The 27,822-nt window shown below is 40.0% G+C and overlaps 1 long non-coding RNA gene across 2 annotated transcripts in view; it reads right to left on the bottom strand.

The window, feature by feature from the left end:
- LOC118152227 (uncharacterized) overlaps positions 1–27,822 on the bottom strand; it is an 87,513-nt gene that overhangs the window by 52,060 nt on the left and 7,631 nt on the right. The window contains exons 1-4 of one of the 2 annotated variants that reach the window (XR_013533000.1): positions 4,372–4,472; positions 3,856–3,993; positions 1,175–1,415; positions 949–1,078 (exon numbers count right to left, since the gene is read on the bottom strand). This is a non-coding gene — a long non-coding RNA (uncharacterized LOC118152227). Of the gene's footprint in view, positions 1–948; positions 1,079–1,174; positions 1,416–3,855; positions 3,994–4,371; positions 4,473–27,822 lie in introns of those variants that run through there. The other variant, XR_013532999.1, reaches the window with a different exon arrangement.

Below are 27,822 nucleotides of genomic sequence, written 5' to 3' on the forward strand. Positions count from 1 at the left end.
GGGATAACAGGCATGAGCCACAGTGTCCAGCTGGCATTTTTTTTTCCTTTTTGTAAAAGACAGGATCTCATTCTGTTCCCAGGCTGGAGTGCAGTGGTACAATCATAGCTCACGGCAGCCTCAAATTCCTGGGCTCAAGTGATCCTCCCACCTCAGCGTCCCCAGTAGCTGGTACTATAGGCATGTGTCACTTGGCCCAGCTAAATTTAAAAATATATATATTGTAGGGGCTGGGCTCAGTGGCTCAAGCCTGTAATCCAGCACTTTTGGAGGCCAAGGTGGGTGGATCATGAGGTCAAGAGATTGAGACCATCCTGGTCAACATGGTGAAACCCCGTCTCTACTAAAAATACAAAAATTAGCTGGGCATGGTGGTGCATGCCTGTAGTCCCAGCTACTCGGGAGGCTGAGGCAGGAGAATTGCTTGAACCCAGGAGGCGGAGGTTGTGGTGAGCCAAGATCGTGCCATTATACTCCAGCCTGGGTAATAAGAGTGAAACTCGGTCTCAAAAAAAAAAAAAAAAAAATATATATATATATAGTAGAGATGAGGTCTCACTCTGCTGTTCAGGCTGGTCTCAAACTCCTGGCCTCAAGTGATCCTCTGGCCTTGGCCTCCCAAAGTCCTGGGATTATAGGTGTCGGCCACTATGCTTAACCAAGGTGGCCTTTTTACATATTCGTTTTCCTTGCAGAAATGATCTTAGTATTAGAAACTTGTTAGAATTGACTAAATGCAACATGGTCCCCACAACATAGAAAGGTCAGTGATTGCATTTCCCTTCTCCATTCTAGGGTCAGAGTCACAGATGGTGGACTGAGTGGGCTTAATCTACATGAAGACAGTGAAGATCACCCATTGTTGGCTGAATGATCACAATTAGATAGCATTCTCCCATGGTATCCCAGGCAAATGAGAGGAGGTGGTACATATTGCTCTTTCATTACCTTATTCATCTGTATCCATCTCGGCTCCTTCCACTTACTAGTTATGTGACCTGGGCAAGTAATTTAAGCTTTCTCTGCCTCAGCTTCCTGAACTGGACACTGGGGATAAATAGTCCACAGCCTCAGAGGCCTGGGGTGAAGAAAAAAATGAGAGAATCCATGAGAATCAAGGTTGTGCCTGATGAGCACTTGAGAGGTGGTCACTATCATCATCACCAATTATTACCTGGGTAAAAATGTGAGTGCTGACATGTTTATTAAATTGACATATGTTGACCGAATGAACCAGGAAGTGATAAACATCCAAATGCCTTGACTTGGAGCTCTATTCTCTTCAGCACTCCTCAATTGAGCACACAGGCTGCTTGGCCCTGGATTGTTCCAACCTGGCTACACGAATCTTGCATGTTCTTATTCACAGGTCTTTGGTGCAACATAGGCACTTAGTGCCTTACCATGCTGAATGTCTGCAGACAGAGGAGAGAATTTGTCTGCATCCCCACAGGTGGAGTTATAAAAGAAATATCTCCAACTCCCAACTAATGCCTTTCCTCACCCAGTTTTGCCTCCATTTCGGAACATTCTCCGCTGAGCGGTGAGAGATCTTTTTGATGGTGTGTACTAGATGGCATCACTTCCCTGATTATCCCTTTAAAGGTTTCTCTTTGGAGGTAAAGTACCCGCTCACAGTGGCCTACTGAGCCCTCCACCCTCCATGCTGCTGGCCTCTCCAGTGTCTGTTTCCTACTGTCTCTCACTCCCAGCTCCACACTCCAAATCTAACCTGAGTGTTCAGTTCCTCAGGCAACAACTTCTCTTTATCTCACAGTCCTCCTACCTGCCTCCCCCTGGGCTTTCCTCTGTAAAGGCCAATTTTCTCTTTTCTCTTCACTTGGCTACTTTTCAGTCCCCTGCTGGGAAATGACTCTGACCCCAAGACTGGATTAGATTCCCCTGCTTAGCTATCTCAACAGCATCTAGTATTTCCCCAACCACCACTGCAGTCTACTGTTCTACCTGTGTAACATCAGTGTTCCTGAGAGACTATACGCTTTGTGGGGGCACCATTATGTCTGTCTTGTTTGTGACTATATCCTCAGCACCTACCATAGTGCTTGTCCCATGGTGTCCCTCAACATATTTATTGACTGAAAGAATAAATTAATACTTTAAAGAAGAAAAAGTCCCAAAAAGATAAACCAAAAATATGTCTCAATGCCAAGAATCAGTTCGCATTCACTTAATAAACACAGTTGTGGGATCAGAGAATAAGAAAGATATATGGGTAACCACTCTGCCTCACTTTCCTCATCGGTTAATCAGGTCTATTTAAAAAGTCCACTTTACAGGTTTGATGTGAGTATTAAGGTAATTAAATAGCCCAAGCATGGTGGCCTTATGCCTGTAATCCCAGCATTTTGGGAGGCCAAGGTAGAAGGATCACTTGAGCCCAGGGTTTGGAGAGCAGCCTGGGTAACAAAGTGAGACCCTGTTTCTACAAAAAATACAAAAATTAGCTAGGCATGGTGGTATACGCCTGTGGTTCCAGCTGCTCAGGAGACTGAGGTGGGAGGATCACTTGAGCCCATGAGTTTTAGACTGCCGTGAGCCAAGACCATGCCACTGCACTACAGACTGGACAACAGAGTGAGACTGGTCTCAAAAAAGTAATTTTAAAAAAAGAATGTTTCTAGAAGCCTCTAAAAATTAATTAAAGAAAAAAGAAGGTAGTTAAGGCCAGGCACAGTGGTTCATGCTTGTAATTTCAACACTTTGGGAGGCCAAGGCAGGAGAATAGCTTGAGTCCAGGAGTTCAAGACTAGCCTGAACAACATAATGGGACTCCATCTCTACAATAAATTTAAAACTCAGCCAGTGTGGTGGCATGCACTTCTGGTCTCAGCCACTCAGGAGGCTGAGGTGGTAGTATCACTTGAGCACAGGAGTTTGAGGCTACACTGAGCTGTGACTGTACCACTGCACTCCAGCCTGGGCAACAGAGTGAGACCCAGTCTCAAAAAAAAGAACAAAACAAAACCAGAACAAGGTAGTTAATACACATAAAGCACTTAGAACAGGATTTAGGATATGCTGGTATTGTATATGAGGATGAGGATGACGATGATTTACTTTAGACATCTTTCCTGGGTAGGATAATCCACACGACACAGTGAATGTGCAAGCAGTTTACTGAGGCAAGCATGTGCTAGAAAGCACATTTGTGCACTGATGATGCCCACTGCCCCATCCTAGAGGGGCAGGAGCAAAATCAGCTGAGACTGCTACTTCCTGAAGTTTCCTGTTATCTACAACATGGTACAGAATAGAAAGTTACAACCTTGCTCTGTGGAAATGCACATAAACTACTGCTGCATTTTCAGCCCATCTGGAGAACTGGGCCAAATGAGTATTCCATCTTTATCCGCCCAAGTCCCCAAGAATAACACATCAAAGAGCATGTTTGCATCCCTACAACAGATAACGGCACTGCCATAAGCTTCAGGGTCCACACGTGCTACAGATAGAATGAATTAATAATTTCACATATTTATAAAATATAAATTAACCCAAGAAATATATCACTCCAAGTAAAATTCATGCTTTTTGAAACTGAGAAGAGAAAGACACTTTGATAAATGAAAATCTAGTAAATTTTCATTATATGGCATCACCAAAATTGCATTTATCACATGGAAAAAAATCATTCCTTTCTGATATACAGGTGTTGACACACCAGAAGCATCAGGGAGGGGGAATCCAGAAAACTGACTTTTTAAATTACATTTGATGAGTTAGCTATTTTTTTAACAATAGATAGGAAAGTAATATGATCAGTAAGAATTCTAGAGGCTCTAGTGCATTTATATAAGCACAGTAAATTATTCATAAAAACCATGGAGCACTTACCATCGTCTTTGTGTATAATAAACCATGTCTGTGTGGAACCCAGTTGCTTTGATGGTAAACAGCTATTCTCTCTGAAACCTGGCCTTATCTTGCTCTGCTCTGTGTCGACAGGTTCCCTTAATAGCCAAACTGGTTTTCCTGGAAGAAGAAAAAGAAAGCAAAAGTGCAAGAAATGTATGTATTAGACTTATTTCTTTTCCATAATACTGTCATGATAATTTATATTCATATTCAAAGATGTAAGAATCCATACACCAGCTTTGAAGAGAAGTGGTAAAAATGTAAAACAGAATCCTATATTAAATATACCATGGCAAAGAAAAAAATTCTACAATAATACAATATACTAAAAATCAACCTTTTCTAGTCTCATGTCCCTGATCCTGAAACAAAACAGTGTTTATATCTGCAAGAATGATGTAGGCATGCAGATTATTTATCACTGGGTTTAGGGATTATTTTATTATTGGATAAGCTTGAAGGAGGCTGTGTGTTATCTATGAGATATTTCCAAACCTTTTTAAAAATAACATCATTAGAGATGAGAGCAACTCAGGAACATAAGGCTCTGTCTGTCCCATAAAGAAGTTTCTGTTCAGCACCTGAAACAATTTTATAGCTTGAAAATTTTCCATATATATATATACACACACACACACACATATGTATACGTATACATATATATGTGTATATATACGTATATACGTATACATATATATGTGTATATACGTATATACGTATACATATATATGTATGTACATATATGTATATGTGTATATGTATATATACACATATATACGTATGTACATATATACGTATATATATGTACAGTGTATGATTTCATACCTATAATAGAGAAAAGCAAGATTAAGGAAAGAAGAAATCATTAGAATCACCCCTAGGTAAAGAAATACATGAGCTGAGATGGAAGGCCTATAAATGTAAAGCCAGGAAACACTTATTTCCATATTGCAAAATGTGTCAAGTTTTAGAGATAATAACATTGGCTAAACAATGTTAATGACAATAAATCTCTCAGAAATACCCAGAACTGGAATCTCTCCCTCTAGCTCAGGATGGTCTGTGGAACAAACCAAGGAGCCCACCTTTGCTCTCCTCTCCTATTCTGTGCCATTTTCCAATTGCTCCCAGGTGAACTAGAAAATTTCCCTTTAGCAGCAGAATCTAGATGTGGCAAACAGAAGGACCCAAAGTTACCCTTAGTGGAAGCTCTCTAAGAGCCCCCACCGCTGCAGCCACAAAACAGACAGCAGGAGATTCTGCTAGAATCAGGCCTGTGAATTCTGCCCAGACCAGGCCACCCAGCCTCTTGGCAAGGCCCACCTGGGCAGACACTCAAAGGCTGTGGCCACACTCAGGGCCACCTGAGAGAAGGGGATTCTTCCTGCTCCACACTCCTGCACCCCACTAGGTTTTATTAGGAATTTCTATTGTAGAAGAATTCTTCATAAATCATATATATATGAGCCAATTTCATCCTTCCCACCAGCACTCCAGGGAAAGCATTCAGTATGGAGTAAAAGAGCAACACACAGGAAAATGAGAAGCTGGAGTAGTGTGTGGTCTCTGTTTTGACCATATTATCCAAACTTCTTCCCAGACCTGTTCTTTCACAGCATAAAAATCACACTGATAATTCCCAAGCAGTAGGCCTGGATAATATGCTGGATATAAACCTTATTCAATAAGAATAATAGATGATACCAGAGTATAAACACTGCATTTTATTAGGAATTGCTACTGTATAAGAACTCTGCATAAATCATCTCTGGAAGTTTCTATTATCATTCCACTCTACAGGAGACAAAAGTGAAGCTCAGAGACATTAAGTAATTTGCCCAAGATTATATAGCTGGTAAGTATATGAGCTAAGATTTCAACCAGATATTTAAGACTGCATGCTCTTTTTTAACCACTGAGCCAAATCATACTATTGATCTTTGTAGATCAGGCAAATGTGGAGAGTATGAAAACAAGTAATGGTTTCATCAAAATATGCATGTCAACTTTATCCATGTATTTGAATGAGGGATATTATAAGGCATTAAAAATGTTGATTTGTCATATACACATTTATTTATTTATTTTTATAAAGACAGGGTTTCACCATGTTGGTCAGGCTGGTCTTGAACTCCCGACCTCAGGTGATCCGCCTGCCTTGGCCTCCAAAGTGCTTGGATTACAGGCGTGAGCCACCACGCCCAGCCTGAATTGTCATACACACACACACACACACATGCACGCACACTTAGGCTAAATTAATGGAACAGTGCAAACACAGGAAGGCATATGCAGGACAGAAAGGCTGTATCATGTAATCAGATGATCTGATTCTGTGGCCATAAAGGGTTTCCTCCAGCCTTATGAATAAAGGCCTATGTGGATAACTCCAGAGACTGCAAAGTATAAAGCTGCTGCTTCCCTCTTCAGACTAATCAAATAGAAATACTTCTAAAAGCAATGTGATATCCTGATTGGATACTAGAACAGAAAAAAATGACATGAAGAGAAAAATTAATGAAATCTGAAAAAAGTTTAGAGTTTAGTTAATAGTAACATACCAACATTAATGTCTCAGTTTTAACAGATACACCATAGTTATGTAAAATATAAATAGTAGGGCAAACTGGGTGGAGGGAACACAGGAATACTGTACTATATTTTTTATTTTTTGAGATTGGGTCTCCTTCTGTTGCCCAGGCTGTAGTGCAGTGATGATGATAGCTCACTGCAGCCTCAATCTTCCTGGCTCAAGCAATCCTCCTGCTTCAGCCTCCTAGTAGCTGGAACTACCAGAATGCACTTCTACATTTGACTAATTTTTTAATTTTTGTAGAGACAATGTCTCACTATGTTGTCCAGGCTGGTCTTGAGCTCCTGGGCTCAAACGATTCCCTGGCCTTGGCTTCCTAGTGTTGGGATTACAGGCATAAGCCACAGTGCCCAGCCTATACAATCTTAAGAACTTTTCTGTAAATCTAAAGTTATTCCAATATAAAAATATTCTGTTTTAAACATTAAGTAAAATATAAATATAGGAGAGAGCAAGAGCACAATCCTAGGGGCCAGAAAATCACCTTGCTAGCCTCTTAAATCCATAGAGCAAAACCATGCAGGATAATCTTGTAATGCTTTTTTATGTTACTGATATGGTACACAGGTGTAAAAGCCTTACCTGTGTATATTTAAATGAACTGAAAAATAATTCTCAAAATTCTCAAAGATGAGAAACACACAAGTTAGATCAAAATTTTGCTTTGTCAGAACAGCTCTCCAAGAAGCTCATGCTCTTGTGAGCATGTCATTAACAGGGATTCCCTTTGCTGGGGATGGGTATGAGAAGAATCTGCTGCCAGACACAAAAAAGAATTGAAAAAAATGGCAAAAGATACCATGTTCTTAGAAAAAGAATCAATATCCTTAAATGTAAATTTTTTCCTAAATCAATCTGTAAATGTATTAATAACATGTTTCCAACAGAAAGGTTGAAAGTATTTTTTAGGGGAACTAAGCAAGCTGATTTTAATGTTCATAAACAAGCAAGGACAGCCATGAAAATTCAGAAAAGGAGCAGTATTAAAGGGAGCAAACTAAAATATATAATAAAAGTAAAATGTTTAAAACAAAGTGAGATTGGTGTCTAACTAGAAAAACGGATCAAGGGAATAAAACAGAATGTCCAGAAATAGTATCGAGGCAAATGGGTGGTGATATGGAAATATTACTAACCTGGTTTTTTGGTGTTTTGTTTTGAGACAGAGTCTCACTCTGTCACCTGGGCTAGAGTGCAATGGCATGATCTTGGCTCACTACAAGCTCCACCTCCCAGGTTTAAGTGACTCTCCTGCCTCAGCCTTCTAAATAGTTGGGATTACAAGCACCCGCCACCATGTCTGGCTAATTTTTGTATTTTTAGTAGAGACATGTTGGCCAGGCTGGTCTCGAACTCTTGACCTCAAGTGATCCACCCATTTTGGCCTCCCAAATTGCAGAGATTACAAGAGTGAGTCACTGCACTTGGCCCTAAAGATGGGTTTTTTTATATTATATGTTCCACTAAAACAAATGCCAGATGTATTAAACATGCATTCATATACAAAGTAGGTAAAAATATAGAAAGATGTTTTAAAAATTTGTGGGAAAAGCTTCCTTAATTATAACATAAAAACCTAAAGTCAGAAAAGATAAGAAATGAGTATCTGACTATATGCAAATAAAAACTTTCTAAATAAAAATAAAAAGTTTTTGTATTTTACTTTATTACGCAAAGTAATATTACAAACATATTTACCAGTTTGCTGTTTATATTTTACTTTACTTAACATAGAAAAGTACAAACAGCAAACTGGTAAATATGCAATTCATATCCCAGAAAAAGGGTACTAACATTATCAATACATAAAGAGCAATAACAAATCAATAAGAGTAACAAACCAATAAAGAAATAAGTAAAGGATATGAATATACAGTTCAGCAGAATATGAAATATATATATACTCAGGAAGCTAAAACAGGAGGATCACTTGAGGCCCAGAGTTTGAGGTTGCAGTGAGCTATGATTGTACTCCAGCCTGGGAAACACAGCATGACTCCTACCTCAAAAAAAAAAAAAAAAAAAAAAAAAGAAAGGAAATATGAAGAGCTCTTTGAACTTTTGCAGAGATGTTCATCCTTACGTGTATAAAGCAGACACATTAAAATACATTGATGCAATATTTTCACCTTATGGACTGTCAAAGAGAATTTTGATCACTGTGAGGAAACAGGCACTCTCATATGTGGGTGGTGGATGTATAAATTGGTATGATCTTTATGGAATGCAATATGGCAAAACAATTTCAATCACAATCACAAATGCTCATATCGTCTGACCTAGCAATTTCAATTCTAATCATTTGCATTTCATGCACAGTCTCACAATTGCAAAATCACCACAAACACAAGAATATTAATTACCACATTCTTGGTGCTAGCAAAAGATTAGATACTACCTAAATATCCATCAGGAGAGGACAGGTAAAATAAACTAGAAAACATCCACGTAGAATACTATGTTACAGATATAAAGAAGGAAGCAGCTCTAGAAACACTAAAAGTAAAAGGCTTCCAGAATATGTTAAGTTAAAAAGGTAAACAATGAAACAATGAAGGGTATGCTATCATTTGTGGGGGTGGCGAGGGTGTATATATATATTTAAAAATGGATATAAAATCTCCAGATTTGGTAATGGAACTTTGTAAGTTTTATCTTTTGTCCTAATTTTTAAAATAATAAACATTAATTTCATTTTAAATAAGAAAAATAAACACAGTTAATTTTTTAAGGAACTCAATCAAATGCCCTATAACTACCCAAACTCATTTCTGGAAAGAGAAGAAAGTGAAAACAAATAAAACCACCTGGTTCTTTAGGTCTCTCTCCCTGATCCTAAGCAGTCCCCATCCTCTCCCTGGGAAAACAATGCAGTGTTAAACCCTCAAAGCCTCCCAGCTCAGTTGTTAAGGTAATTGTGTTTACTCTTTTCCAAACAAAGTAATTTGAATCAGAAAAGTAAATGTGCTCTGTCTTCAGGTTCTTTGATGTCATCTTCCTCCTTGCGCAGGAGTGTATAATGCCTGCCTGCTGCCCAGAGCATTACACACAGATTTTCTAAGCATTGCCATAGCTACACCACTCTGCTTGGAATAATGATGTAAAACAAATAAAACATAAGTAAAATCAAATTTGAAATAAAACAATAGGTCCTAAAAACATAAGCTGTGTGTGTTTTTCTCTTCCCTTTGAAAACTTGTGCTGATTATGAAACTTTGGAGTATTTTAAAATTTCAGAACAATTTTGTGTGCTAAAGCCCCAGAGGCATGACTATTTTCTTTCCTGAAAATAACATCTGATCAAGGCCAATGGTATGTTTGAAACATTAAGAGCCAGTGTTTGTACCTCCTAAGCCTATCAGATGATTTCCCTCTAGATGACCCTTGTTAAACATCACATCAGCTCTAAATGTGATTTTAGGATTTTAGGTTCTTAAGACTCCGAAGCTGGTAGCTGTTTAGTCATCCCGGCCGGATCTATGCGGCCAAAGCACTGAGTGGTTCATGCTGTATTAGATGAATTATATGAGTTAGCCAAATAAAATCCTATGGCCTGTGGGATACCGACTGTCCCAAACCACCCCAGTCACTTCATTCTCACTCTGGGCTGTCCTGGGTCTACTCGCCTGCAGCTTTAGCTTCTTTTTCCTGTTTTCCTCTTTTTAACATTCCTTTGCTCCCTCTTTTTTTTTGTAACAACAAATTTGGAGTTGGAAGTTACTTTAAGAAGAAAAGAAAGTTAGGAAAATATTTAAAATAAATCTACTAGAATGTCTCTTGCTCATTTAACACCCTGAGGTTAAGTTTCTATAATGGCATTTAAATCCTTGGTTTTTTTTTTTCATTACTTTATGTACTTGCAATAAAAACATTCCTTTAGACTTTAGAAATTCTAAATAAAACAAGAACAAAAGATTGTTCCTTCTTTTCAACTCTCCACCCAAATGTGACCATTGTAAATCAAGGTAGCAAAGTAAATTAACTACTGGCATTTAAATGTTTGCTGTCCCAAATATTTATTCCTTCCCACTCCCCCAATTTGTTTTATACAAAACAATGCTCATAAAAACAATAAATACTCATTCTTTGTCTACTAAAAATTTTAGATCAAAGTACTGTGTGGCCCAAATCCTGAATTGTAAAAAGTAATGTTGTTTGTTCAGCAGGAAGCCTTCGACTTCCCAACAGCAACCTGACCAAGTTTGGTTTCCAATTTTCTCTAAGCACTGGCAGTGCTAGGTGTAGACATAATAATATGATTCACTCCACATTTGCATAATAGACTTTGCATCTGGAGTTTTACTTACCCCTTGTGCATGATGTGCTAGAATGGGATGTATTTTGGTGTCAAGAAAGACCTGAATTTACTGTCACTTGACGCTCTTATGCGGCTACAATTCAGTTCTGTCACGGGTAAGAACGAGAGTGTATGTATGCCTACTTCCCTGGGACGTTGAGATGATCGGGTGAAATAGCACACCCATGGCTGCTGGCCCACAGTGGGCCTGCCCACTGTTGCACATGCCATACCAGGTTGTTTTTCTATGTTTGTATATTTGCCTCCCACTACTAGAATGTCTACTCCTCTGGGAAGGAACTAGGACCCCCCCCAATTCCCACCTCCTTCTGCAGCCTCAGAGTAGCTTCCATGTACATTCTTAAAAACTGATTTAAGCATACTGATTTTTAAATTCTTTTCTTGGGCTCACAAAAATTACTATACCCCGTACCACTACTCCCCACCAAGAGGACACTAGAGCCTCCATTTCCCCTGCCACATTCCTACCTCTGGAGCCCTATTCAGGCTGAACATTTACAGGAGCTGTGAGAACCGATGTTTCCCTCACCTGTGTTAGCCCTGAAACAAGCTAGGTTGCCACAAACTATCCTGACCCTTGTCAGCCCCAGACTGCCCAGTGCCTCCCTGTCCTTCATTTGCTGTGCTTCAGCCCCAGCCCCGCCCCTACATGCACATATGCGTGTGCACATCACTCCCAGGTGTAGAGTGCCAGGCAGTCCACAGCTTTCCATCCAGGCTGGCACAGGATTTCCACAGCACTCACCACTCACACCTTTCTGCTAGCCTGATTCCCTCTGCCCAGAGGGTGAGAACAGCTCTGTGTTTCCCTGAGGTGGAAGCCCTACCCCAGAGCCTTTGTGTGTGCCTTGTTCAGTGACAAGGTTGCCCCTGGGGACATGCTCTTGAGTAATGACCTTGGCAAACAACTTTAAAATGACTACCAACAATCCACTCCAGGGCAGATTATTCAAGGGCAGATACACACTGCCCACCCCCTGCAAACTCCTTTGTGGTCCTATAATTGCCCTTGGGCTCATCTTTCAGAGAGTACAAGGAGAAATGACTGGAGGCTCATTCACAGTCTGGGTAAATTGTTTCCGGTGAGGTGGACTACTCTCCTCCTAAATTATTCAGGAACTCATACTGATTGAAGCACTATCGAGCAGCCAGTTGTGCTGGTTGCTACTAGGGAGATAATTATAAGACACAGCCCTGCCTTCAGCAGCTTTATTAGAAGCAGCATAGAGCACAGGTTCCAAATCCCAGCTCTGCCACAAACCACCTGCATGACCCTTAGCCTAACTCTGAGCGTCAGTTTTCATATCTGTGAAATGGAGCTACTCTACAGATTGTTTCCAGGACTAGAAATCACATATGCAATAGGCAGGGCAAGCAGTAAATAGGGTGTAAATGACAAGCATTTGTTTCTGTGTTGTTTTATTGTTTTCTGAGTGCTTGCTGAGAGGTGCAGTCCATGCTCTCAGGAGACTTACGGACACAGGAAGGAAGAGGAGGCAAACAAATCACCTAGTACCAGAGTAGACTTCTCCATAGGGTAAAGTTCTAGAGTTGGGCCAAAGGAAGCTGCAGTCCTATCTCCCTAGGGTGGGGAAGTCCTTCATAGAAAAGGTGACACAAGCTAGACCATGAAGGATGTTTAAGCACAGCTCAAGTAATGAAGACTGGGACCACATTTCAGATGCAGGGGAAGCCTGAGAAAAGGCCTGGAAAACTGCATGGGGTTAAACACCTGGAGCCTATGGTGAAAGCCTGGGTCATGTGGTATGACTGTTGTATGGAAGAAGACAGAGGGAGAATCAGAGGCAGAGCACAAAGTGATTTCTTGTAAGCAACTGAGGCAGGCAGTTGCTATTGAGCATGTTTTTCTTTTGATAATCTTTATTCATTTTAATTGTAACAAATAGCATATACTCATTGTTAAAGAAAAATCACTTAGTAAAGAAGTGCAGGGAATAAAAAGCAAATGATGCTGCCCAATTCCCTACAAGTAAGAGTTTACCCTTCTGGACCTTTCATTAGAGAGTATTTTAGGCAAGAAGATGCAATGCTCAGATTTCTATTTTAAAAAATCACTTTGGGGCTGGGCACAGTGGCTCATGCCTGTAATCCTAGCACTTTGGGAGACCAAGGCAAGCGGATCGCTTGAGCTTAGAAGTTCAAGGCCAGCCTGGGCAACAAGGAGAAAGCTCGTCTCTACTAAAAATATAAAAAATTAGCCGGGTGTGGTGTTGCCTGCCTGTAATTCCAGCTACTGGGAGGCTGAGGCACAAGAATTGCTTGAACCTGGGAGGTGGAGGTTGCAGTGAGCCAAGATCATGCCATTGCACTCCAGCCTGGGTGACAGAGCAAGACTCTGTCTCAAAAAGTATAAATAAAAATCACTTTGGACAGAAGGTAGTGGATGAGGTGACTGAAGCCAGAGAGACTCCCCAAGTGATGGGGCACTTGTCTCACTTGTCTCTCTTTCAGAGAGACAGTGAGAGTCTGTAGGTACTGAGGCAGTGCTGGGCACTCACCGTCATGCAGGTGAGGGAGCGAGAGGAATTACAAATGGTACCCTGGTTTTGGCTTATGAGAATGAGATTAGACATACAGAAGAGCCAGAGGTTTGCAGGGGGAAGTTATGAGTATAGTTTTAGACATGATGAGTTTGATGTGGCCATCAGACAGGCAGAAAAGGATGTCCAAGGTCTGGGGCTTAGGAGAGAAATGTGGCCTAAAGAAGCAGGTGTGGAGTACTTTTCATGAGGTGGAGATTGCTCAGGGAGAACCAGAGGAAAGCTTATATTTAAGAAGCAAGCAGATTTAAGAGACCTTTCCAGGGAGAAGGAGCAGGCAAAGGAGGAGAAAGAGGAGAGCAGTGTGATGGCAAATTGGAGAGAATTTCAGGAAGGATCAAGGGCATCAAATGCTGTGCAGGGAACAAGGAGTCCAACGGAAGTGAGGGCCAGGTTGCCCTTAGCAGTCATCAAGGAAGGGGCTGAGAGTGGAACAGGTTCAGAGCTTTGTTTATATTATCAGAATAGAACAGGGAGGAAATATGACACAATGTCCACAAGTGTTACTTCTAGGTGTTCAGATGACAGTGATTGCTATTTTCTTCTGTCCCTAGAAAAAGGGTGAGGGAGGAAGATGAAAGTGCAACATTCCAAAAGGAAACCCTTTAAAATTACACAGATGAAGCAAGTTTATTCAACTCGCTTAAGCATTTAAAGTCTGAAAGTCTGAAGATACCAGCTTTATGAGGACTATGGCATAAAATATAATCGTTACATACTGCTGCTTGCCATTGTGTAAAGGCCCTACACGAAGCACAGTGTGAAACTTTCTGGTTCTTGCAAAGATCCTCCAGAGCCAGGTCAGAAACTCACAGCAGGTTTTTCCCAAGCTTCAGCCATTTGCATCTAGGATTTTTGACACATCTCTTTACCACCAGTCTTATTATAAGCATTTTATTTAAACCAACTACTTAGATGGATCCAGTTATATCACAATAGTAAATGGAAAATCAGTATCAAAATAGAAGGCAACTAAAAAATAAACATAATGAAGGAAAAAAACTCTCTTAGTATTAATTCTAGCAAGATTCTCTCAACAACTGACCATTTCTAGCCTGAGGCCTGATCTAGCTCTTGGTAAAAACTAAAATAAACAAGCCCTAGAAATGGTTACAGATTTGCAGGTAGTGCCATTTGAGTTTTCCCAGAGGCAAACCTGTGACTAGAATTCGGTTGTAATTAGTTTACTTGAGAGGTGGAGGAAATGTGGAAACATAATGAGGGAGGTGGGAAGTGAGGCAGAAAAGAGAAAGAAGTCATTGAATAACATCTTATCAAGCCAGCTCTCACTCTGGACAGCTGGAGCTTTATCCCCCTGGGGAAACTCAGGGAGCCAGTATAGAACACACCTCAGAATTCCCTACATGAAGAATGAGAGAGACGAGGTATTTATACACCAACTGTTGTTAGTTACTTGTTGAAGGTCAATCCCTGGGACATTACTTCCCCAGAATTCCTGGGCTGCCTTACCGGCAGCAAAGCAGTTCTCAGAGTGAGGAGAAGGCCTTGGGCAAAGAATATAGGGGATGCAGGTGGAACTCTGACAGGCATATACCCACTTGACAAAGGTGAAAGGTATGGGTCAGGTTCCAAGAGAGGCTGCTACGGGTAGTAGATTGATAGAGATTGGAAAAGGAAATAGCTTTCCCATTATTTGAGTAAAAGGAATTTATTGTTGCTAGTCCTGTAAATCACTCAATATCATCTCCCATACGACCAAGCCAAGGCTCCTCAACCCCTGGAAACCTTCAAATACCCTTGTAAAGCCTGAAACAGCTCAGCAAGGATAGAGCCGTGCCCAACAACGGTCCTGAGGGGCCTGGCAGAATTCCATCCAGGCCACTGAAAAACAGAACTTCTCAGATATTTTGTTTACTCTTATCCCTATCAATTAGAAATAGCCTCACAATGCCTGCCTGCTCAACAGAGAGTTCTGAAGGAGTTATCTCTCTAGAAACAGGTCATTAAGATGAAAATCCACATTGACAACACAGACAAATGAGAGTATGACTGTTTACTTTTAAAAGGAATTTTTACCTTTAAAAAAGGACCATCAAATGCCTACTAATAACAGCTTCCCTGATTTGTTTAAAATATGATTTATTATAGTTATATATATCAAGCTATATCCTTTTAGGAGATCACAAGAGATAAATTATATAGGTACTATGTGCTACGATACTTGTGTGTACGTATTGTTGTAGATATTCTTTCATTTAATAAACATTTATTAGATTCTATCTACAAATTAGGAACTGTTTGAGGTGCCTAGATTTATAGCAAAGAAGGAAACAGACAAAAATCCCTTCCCTCCAAGGAATTACATTCTACTAGGGAAGATAGTAAAAAAAATGAATGAATAAAACATATAGGATATCAGCCAGCGATAAGTACTACAAATATAGTGAGAGAAGAGGATAAAGAGTACCAACAGCTAGGAGAGGAGTTAGAATTTTAAATAGCGTGATCAGGGAAGACCTTACAGACAAGGGATATTTGGAAAGACCTGAAGGAGGTCAGGGAGTGAGCCATGTGAAGATCTGGGGAAACATTACCATAGAGAGAGGAAATAGCCTCTGCAAAGATCCTGGGGAAAGAACATGCCCAAGATTTGAGAAAGCAAAGAAACTCAAGTGGCCAATGCACAGAAAGAAAGGGAAACAGTGAGAGATGAGATCAGAAAGTAAGAGGTGAGCGTAGGTCACACAGACCCTGCAGAACATAAAGAAACGGTAAACTACTAGGGTGTTCTGAGCAGAGGAGAGACATAAACTGACCTACGTTTGTAAACCAAAAAAAGTCCTAAGGCCCCCAACTGACTGAACAGACCTCCTCTGGACCATGGGGATCCCGGAGAAACTGAAAAACTAAATTCCCAGCCATAAGAGGAAGGGATGTCAGGCATGCCTGGTTATACCCCTCCCTTCTGGAGTTTAGGCACAACTGACCAGCATTAACACTGAAATAGAGATCATAAGACTGTCAGAAACAGACTCTTTGTGGCAATAAGATACCAAATTCCAACCTGATTCTGATATAGCATTACATGAATAGAAGACTGAAGAATATAAAGTGATTTTACCCTAATAATATTTTTTTTTTTTGACATATTTTGAAATGGCCCTGGAAAGCCCTCTCTTGGGGAAATTTGCATCTCTAGAAAATCTCCTTCTCTTTCTAGTTTTTTCCTGGATCTGAAAGGAACTAAACGAGAGTCTGACACTTTTAAGTTTTGAAAAGAGACATTTACCAGCTATTCTAAGGCTGGAGGTTTAATCTAAATAACAAGAACCTTGGATTTCACAACCCTCCCGCATCTTGACTCTAGTATGTCTTTGTACTGATTTCAAGTCTAGACAAAGGTTAACTCTTTCAACTAAAACGTCAGTCAGAAAATCTTTGAATCCACCTATGACCTATGAGTAACCTTCTCATACTATGACATGCCCTGCCTTTTGGGGCCAAACCATTGTATACCTTACATGTATTGATCTACATCTTTGCTTGTAACTTGTTTCCCTAAAATGTATAAAACTGACCTGCAGCCAGGCACAGCAGCTCACACTTAAAATTCCTAAACTTTGGTCAGTGCAAACGGATCACTTGAGTCCAGGAGTTTGAGACCCGACTGAGCAACATGGCAAGATCCTGTCTCTATGAAAAATACAAAAATTAGCCAGACATGGTGGCATGTGCCTGTGGGCCCAGCTAGACAGGAGACTGAGGTGGGCAAATCACTTGAGCCCACAAGGTGGAGGATTTAGTAAGCCATGATTGTGCCACTCCACTCCAAAAAATTGTAACCCAATGACCTGGGCATACTTTCTCAGGACCTCTTGAGACCGTTCCCAAGGCCTGGGTCACTCATATTAGCTTGGAATAAACCTCTTTAAATATTGTACAGAATTTGGCTTATCATTAATCGTTTTAAGATCACTCTGTGAGCTTTGCAGACAATAGCAGGTATAGCATGGTAAAAACAGTGAGACCTGTTTAGGAGGCTATTATAAATATTTAGATGATAAATGATTGCAGCTTGAACTAGGCTGGTTCTGGTTATACTTCACAAGTAAATAATTTGTAGATAAGGCTGGGTACAGTGGCTCACGCCTGCAATCCCAGTACTTTGGGAGGTTGAGGCGGGTGGATCACCTGTGGTCAGGCGTTCAAGACCAGCCTGGTTAACATGGCAAAACCCTGTCACTACTAAAAATACAAAAAATAAAAATAAAAATAAAAACATAGCAGGGCATGGTAGTACATGTCTGTAATCTTAGCTACTCAGGAGGCTGAGGCAGGAGAATTGCTTGAACCTGGGAGGCATAGGTTGCAGTGAGCAGAGCGTGCCACTACACTCTAGCCTGGATGACAGAGCAAGATTCTGTCAAAAAAAAAAAATCGTAGATAGATTGGATGTGGAGAGTAAGAGAAAGAGAAGGGTGAAGATGGCTGTACAGCATTTGGCATGAACAACTAAAAGAATAGATGTGCCATTTCCTAAGAGAGAGAAGACCATGAAAGAACAGATTTGGGGGAAGGTCATAAGCTGGGTTTTGAACATGTTGAGTTTCACATACCTATTAGACATCCAAATAAAGGTTTGCAGGCAGCTGGATATATAAGTCTACAAATCTGGGGCTAGGTCTAAGCCAAAGATATAACTCAAAGTTGTTAGCCTACATAACATATTCAGAGGCATAAGACTGGATGAGGTCATTAAGGAAATGAATTAGATAGAAGATAAGAGGGTGGGAGTCTAAGCCTTACGGGCACTCCACCAACTAGAGGTCAGGAAGATGACAAAACAAGCAAAGGAGACTAATGAGTAGCCCAGGAGACCAGGAAAGTACCAGAAGCTGATGGCATCCTGGAAGTAAGGGAAGAAAGTGTTTGAAGAAAGTGTGATCAACTGTGTCAAATGCTTAAGATGGGTCAAATAAGCGGGATGAAAATTGACCGTCAGATGTAGCAGTTTCGGTGGAGAGCTGGGGCAAAAAGCATGTGTTCAAAAGAGAATGGCAGAAGAGGAACGTATGTTCATTTGCTACCCTCTTTGAGACTGTGATTTCAGTACTGCTTGGAATCTAAAGAAATATCTAATTATTTCCTTAATGAAATAAAGCATGATTGAATATTAGCTCTGTTTGAATTAATTGATTAATTTGGGTTTAAGAAAAGGTTTTTCTTCAACAGTGTTTTACTTACCTTATTTAAATGGTTGGTATAATTCTCTACTTTTCACATGAACAAAATATTGGCTACATATTACAGTATGTGTGGTATATATGATGGGTATTCTGCATATGTAATCTCTACGGTAAGTTAATGAATGCTTTATGTAGTAAGTCTCTCCTCTGTTCTCTTCTCATGAGGCACCAATAATCTGGGAAGATGAGAAAAATGAGACAGTAGAAAGAAAAAGAGGAGCAAGCAATACTTTTGAATTATCTCCAGCCTGAATGATGAAGTTAGTTCTATTTTAATCCAGTGTCAACATAATAGATGGACACAAAGTCAATTCACCAGTGTTCACAGTGAGGCTTGCAGCATAATTACTGAGTCATGGCACAATGTAAATTGAGTTACCAAAATAAAAAAAGAAATTCCCCCTTTTTCCTTTTAAATTAAATCTTATGTCATGTTCCTGGTCAGACCTGGATACAATTCTGAGTTTATAACTATATAAATTCGTTGTAAAGTCTGCAATAACACTCTTATTTGATTGTAAATTCCTCTTTCATCTCACTAAGACTAGACGAAACTATAAAGAAATATGATATCACTCATCTTCTGATTAACAGAAAGTGAGGGCAGAATTTTATTCACAGGATTGTATTTCTAGGCTACAAATACAATTATTATTGCTTTATTTCTTTTTCTTTTCTTTTCCTTCTTTTCTTCAATAAAAAAAGGAGCAGAAAGACACACTACAGCTGAAATAGAGTTACTTCCATGAAATGTTTCTTCCACAGTGCTGGGAGCCCTAAGATAACAGCCTTGTATTCAAATGTGAGAGGCAGAAAATGTAATTTACTTGAAGCATTAAGTGAAACAGAATAGGTTATTTTTTTAATCATTCATAGTAAGTGAAATACTCATAGTAAGTAAAGTACAATGTCTATGTGATTTTCAATATTTTTTCAATTTTAGCAACCAAGAAATAAATAGATATAATGACAATGATTTTCATTTAAAGTTCATTGTTGCTATTATTGGAATAATGAATACAATTAACCATAGAACATTAACTCTTATATAGAAAACAAACAGGCCTATCTTGGTTTATAAGTGAAGGAAAAAGATAAAAGAAAATATTTAGTTATTAAGTAAACTCTTACCTGCTTTACTTCTTAGATTGTACCTTATCTTATTGCTCTCTGTCCAACTGATATGCTCGTGGAAATTAACCTTTTTTACTTTAATTTTCAGCTCACTTATTTCTAACTTACACAGCCACCAAGCAAAGGCATTTCTTATGAAGGTGACCTTCCGGCAACCAATTCACCACTTTGGGTACCAAATCATCCTTCCTATCAATTCCAATTCCCTTCATTTTCAGGGGTCAAACTATGAAATTATCATAGCATACCAGTGGAAACAGTTTCTCAAGTGATTTCACACCCCACATGCTACCGGGCCCATGAGTGGGGAGGGGTGATGTAAAGCACAGGGGTGCAAGAGCACGCAGTTCAGGAGTGTTTTGTGGGCCTTACTTGGAGTAGATCCTTAATGTTGTTTTCACATTATTGTTTTTATTTCCCTCACTGCATGCAATGTCTTTTTGGACTACCAGGCTAGTAATCCCAGAAATCATCTGACCTGAACCATGTTGCAACCCATTCTATAGTCCTCTTTAGGGGAATTTTAACCTATGTATTGATCACATTGTTTTGGCATGGACTTTTGAACCCATATTTAAGTTGATTAAATTTCCCCTTCCTGGAAATTGCGGTTTATCTTCATCTTAGAAACAGAGAGAAAAGAGAAAAAGATGGGGAGGGGGAGAGAGAGAGAGAGAGAGAGAGAGAGAGAGAGAGAGAGACTTTAGCTATTTTGCAATAAGGGGGGAAAAAGTCAGACTACATCCTGTATCTTTTAACATTTCCCATAATAGAAACTCAGGAAATGGTATCTTTTTTACATTAAGTACAATATTGTGCTACAGCCAAAAGATGTTTCTGGTTGTTGTGTTCAACTGCATGTAGGCAGTGGACTAGAGCCGACAGAGGCCAGAGGAATGCTAAGCCTGGAAGGTATGTGCAGGGGGCATGCACAAATCCACTGTGTTGCTCTCCTGTGCTGCTGCCTCACATTCCCAAGTCTCTAGCACACAGCTGCCTCTGGAAATCACCCTATCACGTCCTTAGTCACTTGCTCCCCTAATACCTGTACCCAAACACCCATGTCTGGAGCAAACTTAGACCTCTTCTGACTGTTAGTCTGTTGATACTACAGACATTTCATTTACTACAATGAAAAACAGCTTACAATGCAAATTATTTCATTCAATTTACTTGGTCAGTATTTCAGTTCAGCACTTTGATAAGCAACCCAATAATCTGAGTGCCATCTCTCTTCTTCCTATTAAGTACATTACTGTATTGGTATATTTTCTAGAAAGTCATATTCTAAGGTGACAAGTTGTTCGGATACAGAAAATAAATTACAGAGAGTTAAGGAATATATCCAAAGAGCCAGGAAGAAATCTACAAACTACCAACAAATGACATTTCACCAAAAATGTAACTTAAGAAGTTGCTTTGAAATAAGTTCATCCCATAGGGGAAACTTCTGGGATGACTGAAATGTTCTATATCTTGATGGAGTGATAGTTTCACAGGTATACATACTAATCAAAACACATTGTGGAGTCTTTCAGAATCTCCTGTGATTCTGAGGGCTGCCTGATTAAAAAAACACACACACACGTGTTGAGTTGTACACTTAAGACCTATGCATCTCATTGTGTTTAAATGTTATCTTTTTTTAAAAAAAAGCCTATCTTTCTGATCATTATAAACAGGGTTGTCCAATCTTTTGGCTTCCCTGAGCCACACTAGAAGAAGAATTGTCTTGGGCCACACATAAAATATATTAACAATAGCTGATGAGCTAAAAAATTTTTTTAAATTGTGTTTTAAGAAAGTTTACAAATTCATATTCAGCTGCATCTGAAGTTGTCCTGGGCCATATGTGGGCTGTAGGCCATGGGTTGGTCAAGCTTGCCATAAACTGTCAGAGCTCTTTTGTATTGACCTCTACGTGACCAGCAGGTGGCCCTGAAATTGTGTCTGCTGTGAGGCAGTGGCTCCAATACTGTCCCCAGTTCCTGACACTCTTCCTATATGATTTACTAATTTTTGTTGTCAAAATTACGTAGGATCAGCAATTTCACTTTTTAAGATTTTTGATTATATAACACTTAAAATGATGTTTTATTAAATTAATAATGCTGGTTCATTGCATATAAAATTTTCTAAAAGCAGCCAGGTGCAGTGGCTCACACCTGTAATCCCAGCACTTTGGAAGGCTGAGGCAGGTGGATCATCTGAGGTCAGAAGTTTGATATCAGCCTGGCCAACACGGTGAAACCCCATCTCTACTAAAAATACAAAAATTAGCTGGGCATGTGGTGCACACCTGTAATCCCAGCTACTCAGGAGGCTGAGGCAGGAGAATCAATTGAACCTGGAGGCAGAGGTTGCATAAGCCGAGATTGTGCCATTGCACTTCAGTCTTAAGTGACAGAGTGAGACTCTGTCTCAAAGAAAAAAAAAATTTCTAAAAGCAAAAAATAAAAAATAAAAATCACTCACGCCTTCACTATTGAGAGAAAACTACTATTAGTATCTTACTGTCTATCCTTCCAGATAAAGTCAACATATACTGACTAAATACCTACTTTGTGCCAGGAATTGTTCTAGATATCAGATATACTGTGATAAACCAGACAGAGCCCCTGCTAATAAATGATCTGCAGACAGAAACTTTTTTAAATGAGGCATGATTGCACTTATTCCTTATAACTTGCTTTTTAAACTTAGCAATGTATCACTAATATCTTCATGTGAATAAAAATAATTGAGCATCATTATTAAAGCTGTGTGATATTTCATGATCAAGCTGTATTAGAATTTCACAAATCCACAGCTAGACCTTTCAGTTTTTTAAAGTTATAAAAGCTTCTTTTTCTTTCTCCTCCTCTTCTTCCTCTTCCTTTCTTATTTTTCTCCTTCTTCCTTCTCTTCCCTCCTTCTCCTTTTCTTCTTTTCTTCCTCTTCTCCTCTTCCTCTTCTTTCTCTTCCTCTTCTCTTCCTTTCTTCTCCTCTACTTTTTTCCTTCTTTTTCCTTCTCGTCCCTCTTCCTCCTTCTCCTCCTCAAATTCCTTCTTCCTCTTCTCCTCCTCTTCTCCTTTTCTCCTCTTCCTCTCCTTCTTCCTCCTCTCCTCCTCCTTTTCTTTTTCTCCTTCCTCCTCCTCTTGTTTTTCTTCATCTTCTTCTTCTTCCTCTTTTTGAGGTGGGATCTCATCTGTTGCCCAGGCAAGAGTGCAGTGGCACGAACTGGACCTACTGGTGCACACCACCACATCCAGCTAATTAATTTTATTTGTAGAGATGGGGTCTTGCTGTGTTGGCCAGGCTGGTCTTGAACTCCCAGCTTCAAGCAATCCTCTTGCCTTGACCCCAAAGTGCTGGGATTACAGGTGTGAGCCACTGTGCCCAGTCTACTCTCTGTACTTTAGTGAAAATCTATGGGTCATTTTTATTTATTTTTTTTCTTGAGATGGAGTTTTGCTCTTGTTGCCCAGGCTGGAGTGCAACTTCCGCCTCAAATAATTCTCCTGCCTCAGTCTCCTGAATAGCTGGGTTCAAGCAATTCTCCTGCCTCGGCCTCCTGAGTAGCTGAGATTACAGGGGCCTGCCACCACGCTTGGCTAATATTGTATTTTCAGTAAAGACAGGGTTTCATCATGTGGGCCAGGCTGGTCTCGAACTCCTGACCTCAGGTGATCCTCCAACTTTGACCTCTTGAAGTGCTGAGATTACAGGTGTGAGCCACTGCGCCCGGCCTATAGGTCATTTTTAAAGTCACATGTTCTCTACCATAAAAGCACATCAAGGCTTTAGAGGTACATCTCTCGACAGAAGAGTGTTTACCCATTTCTTCTAGAAAATGACCCTGCTCTTTTGTTCATTTTCGTCCTCTTACTGCATCAGGTTTAAGTCTCTGAAATAGTGGCAGGGGGTGGGTGGTGGTCGGGGGAGGGGGAAAGACTATTGCAACTCAAAGCATTTGCCAGGCCTAAAGCTAATGCCTTATTAAAGCATTTTAGTGAAAACTGGAGGAACAGAAAAGAATAGACTTACTGTTATATCTGGCCCATGTGTCCCATGAAGTATACCTGAAAATGAAATCTGCAATGGAAATAGGCACTCTGTATGGTGTATATTTCCTGAGAAACCTTAGAACCTGGATGACCCTTATAGAACTGCAGGTTTGGCAGTTTTACAGGGAGGAGAAAGCCATCCTAGAAAATATGATACAGAAAACCTTCAACTTACATATTTCCTAAAGTTCAATGGCAAATCTACCATTTACAATGTAGAAAAAGCACTCAACTCAGCAACACACGAGAACAACAACTACTCACTGCACACCTCTATTATGGGCAAAGCACTGTTATATAATACACTTAGAATGATGATAATATAATCTCAAGCTACTTCACCAAGACTTCTTTCACCCTCCAATAAGTTGAAAGTCTGAATTTGCCATGAAAAATTGTATGTAACAATATATTGTTACGATATTCTTTGATACATTTTCGATCATCTACCATTTGGAGGAAAATGTGTAAGGCAGCATGGGGGTTACTAAGATGAATCTGACAAAACCTGTCTTTAAAGAGCTGACTGACCTTAACTGCGCTGATACAGTAGTGTCTCCATACTGTGCTACCAAGCACTCAAAATCTGGCCAGTTTGAACTGACTCATGCTGTAAGTAAACTGCACTGGATTACAGAGACTTAATATGATAAAAACGTAAAATCTTTCATTAATAAGTTTTTCTAATGATTATATATTAAAATGGTAATAATTTCAACATTTGGGTTAAGTCAAATGTATTATTAAAATTAATATGTTTCTAGCTTTTTAATTTAAAATTACATATGTGACTTGCATTATATTTCATTTGGCAGTGCTGATCTATATAATTCTAGTTATCACCTACTTAGTGTATCTACTGTATGTCAGGTAATTTTATATCAATTATTTGTAATCTTCCATAAGGGAGGTATTACAGATAAGAAACCTGAGGTTGTCAAAGGCCATGTTAATTCATTCTTCTACACACCTTACTAGTATATTTTCTATGCACCAAGAGCTGCCACGGGCAGTGAGGATAAAACAAAGCAAAGTCCCTACCCTCATGGAACTGATGAACCAGTGGGAGAGAAAGGTAATAAATATAGTAAGTAAGGATAAAAAAGATGCCAGGCAATGACAGCAAAAGAAGATGAAGTCCATAAAAAATAGAGTGACCAGAATTGGAGTGAAGGCAGGAGGTTTGGGGGATGGCTATTTTTTAAGATAACAAGTCTAAGAAGGAGTTACCCAAGCAGAACCTGAATGAGGTCAGGCAGTGAGCCCTGTGAACACCTACCTGGCCAGGAGCTTCTGGGCAGAGGCAACAAAGACTGATGTATGTAGTGTGTGTGTGCATGTGTGTGTTCGCACACACACGCAAGTGTGTATGTGCTCTGTACTCTGAAGGAACAGTTGGAGAGCCAGTGGTGCTACAGAGCAGTGAGCAAGAGGAAGCCAGGAAACAGTTCACGTAGGGAGTTGGAAGCCACTAGTAGGAAATGTTAAAGGATGACTTTGCTCTATGAGGCATGAACTGTTGCGCGGCATGCATGGAGCCCAGCAAGAATGGAAGCCAGAGCACTTCGAGAGGACAAGGCAGGCAGATTGCTTGAGGTCAAAACTTCAAGACCAGCCTGGCCAATATGGCAAAACCCTATCTCTACTAAAAATGCAAAAAAATTAGCTGGGCATGGCAGTGCATGCATATACTCCCTAGTCCCAGCTACTTGGGAGACTGAGGCAGAAGAATCGCTTGAACCTGCGAGGTGGAGGTTGCAGTGGGCAGAGATTGCACCACTGCACTCCAGCCTGGGCAACAGAGGGAGACTGTCTCAAAAAAAAAAAAAAAAAAAAGAATGAAAGCCAGAGACTCTGGAGTCAACTGCAAAGGTGACTCCTTTGCTGACAGTGAGAGAGCTAGAGCTTCAACAAGGTCTGTCTGACTCAGCCACTGTGAGACACAAATTAAAACAGTCTAAAAATTATCCCAAGTATTTCAACTGCAAAAATCAAATATCTGGGTAACCCAAGCCTCAAAATATATTTGCGAGTCTGTAGTTATCAGAACTGGCAGTCAAAAATTACCATCTAACCTCACAGGATAGTAGTTTATCTCTGTCCTTTGCTTTCTGCCAGTTTTACCTAAGGGAAGTGGACCTGAGATCTGTTGATTGGCAGAGCAGGATTGCAAGGCCTTTAAGTCAAATTCAGATAAGGCAAATTAGCTTTATTGTTGCCAGAGAAAAGTGTTTAGTGGAGCCAGATGACAATTTTGTAGTCTATGCTATTTGCATCGGCTCTACCATCTGAATTCACTCCCATCATTGTTAATTCTGAATTTAAGCAGAGTCATACAAGCAAGACGGAATTAAGGAAAGAACCAGAAATTGTCTGTGTCTTGGATAAATGTATGTATGAGTACAGATAACCTCACGAGAAGAGTCTGTTTTTATAGACAGAAGTGCTTTAAAACAAAGCATCCTCAAGGTCAAATGTCATACAGGCCAAGTTCTTCCTCTGAGAGGTAAATAAGTATTTAAAGCAGTTACCCAGTTTCAAATGAAAACAAATACAGACCATTCCCAAGGACACTCAAAAGTCATGTCATGAGAAAAACGAGGCTCAATCCTGAGCCTCTAGGTTGGTTTATTTACTTTGATGGAACTCACTGGAAAATTGTTCAACTCCATGGTTTGCTGTGCCTGTAGTAGGATGTGTTTTCTGTGCATTGGATGTAGAACTTGTCAATCAGGCGCTTTCCTAGAGCACTAAAATGTACAGATTACACACATCAAAGGCAGGCTACAACCACTGGAGCTGAAATTTACACAAATCTGTGCAGCTAGTAACTGGATAAACAATGAGACTAATGACCTTGTTCTGCATTAATCTCCCTATGGCTCAATTGGTACTGGAAGAAGGTTGTGGCTTTGGCTTCAAGCCTCAAACCAGAGATTACGTGCTTGCCCAATGCCAATGGAACCCAGGAAGCCTGAGAATACAACCCTAGTCCTTCCATTTTATGAGGTGCATTTACCACAATTCAAGAAACACATCCATTACCATATCCACCTGGGAAAGAGATTTATAAAAATAAGTAAATTCCTTGGCTATGCCTCCCTCTCAGGGAGTTTATTTTCTTTAATAGAAGGCCCCAGGTTTTCCTTGAGTGTTTTCAGGGTCTCTCCATTGCCCCCCAAAAACAAGATAGAATCCTTGATCTATGTTCCTCTTTCCGCCAAGAATAAATTTCAAAAAAGCTGCATGTGTAAAGAACAGAGAAAAGAAGAATTGAAGTTGACCAGTAAACTTGATCAGCATCCACTTCTAATTTGGAACATTTGGGGAAAGGAGCATTGAAAATAGAAGGTGCTTTCTAAGAGCCAATAAAAATTGCTATAGAGTCCCTTCCACACAACTGGCAAAGGCTGAGGGTTGCTGCTGGCAGGAGGAAGCCAAAAGAGACGGAGCATCTCAGGAGGAGTCTGCACCCTGGGCAGCCTTGGGCCATGCCAAAGGGACCTAGGAACCCTGGAACCCTACCCATCTCCCAGCCCTTCCGCTTTCATCACTTTGTCCACAGGTCACACTGAAAAGCTTATATTGGAAAATGGCTCCCAATGAACCCAGGAAATGGTTCCATTGTTGGGGGTCACCTTAGGTCAGAAAGGACACACTGAATGCCCTATGTATTACACCTGTGGTACTCCTGTCCCTTCACAGCTAGCCCTAGCAATCATCTTTACTGCATTTGTAAACTTGAGATACCTCTGCCTGAGATACATCATGACATTCTATTCTAAAACATAGATTTTGGTGGCACTTAAACAGTCCCAAGACACACCTTTCTAGTCACTATCCCCACCTCTGAGCCCTTACAACTGTTGTTGGGAGTATTTTATACACATATACATTACTGCTTTCTCAGGTCACTATACTAAGACTGTTTTCAGAGCTACTGTAATGTGTGTCAAATGTCTCACAAAAATATATTGTTTTCAGTGCTATTTTCTTCATCCACTTATGAATTCATTAAGAGCCCACGATAAACACGAGTTAAAGCATATTCGCTCTGTTCTTTTCATTTCATTTGCGAGAGTCTCTC

The sequence above is a fragment of the Callithrix jacchus genome, chromosome 3 (assembly GCF_049354715.1).
Source record: "Callithrix jacchus isolate 240 chromosome 3, calJac240_pri, whole genome shotgun sequence".
NCBI classification, from domain to species: domain Eukaryota; kingdom Metazoa; phylum Chordata; class Mammalia; order Primates; family Cebidae; genus Callithrix; species Callithrix jacchus.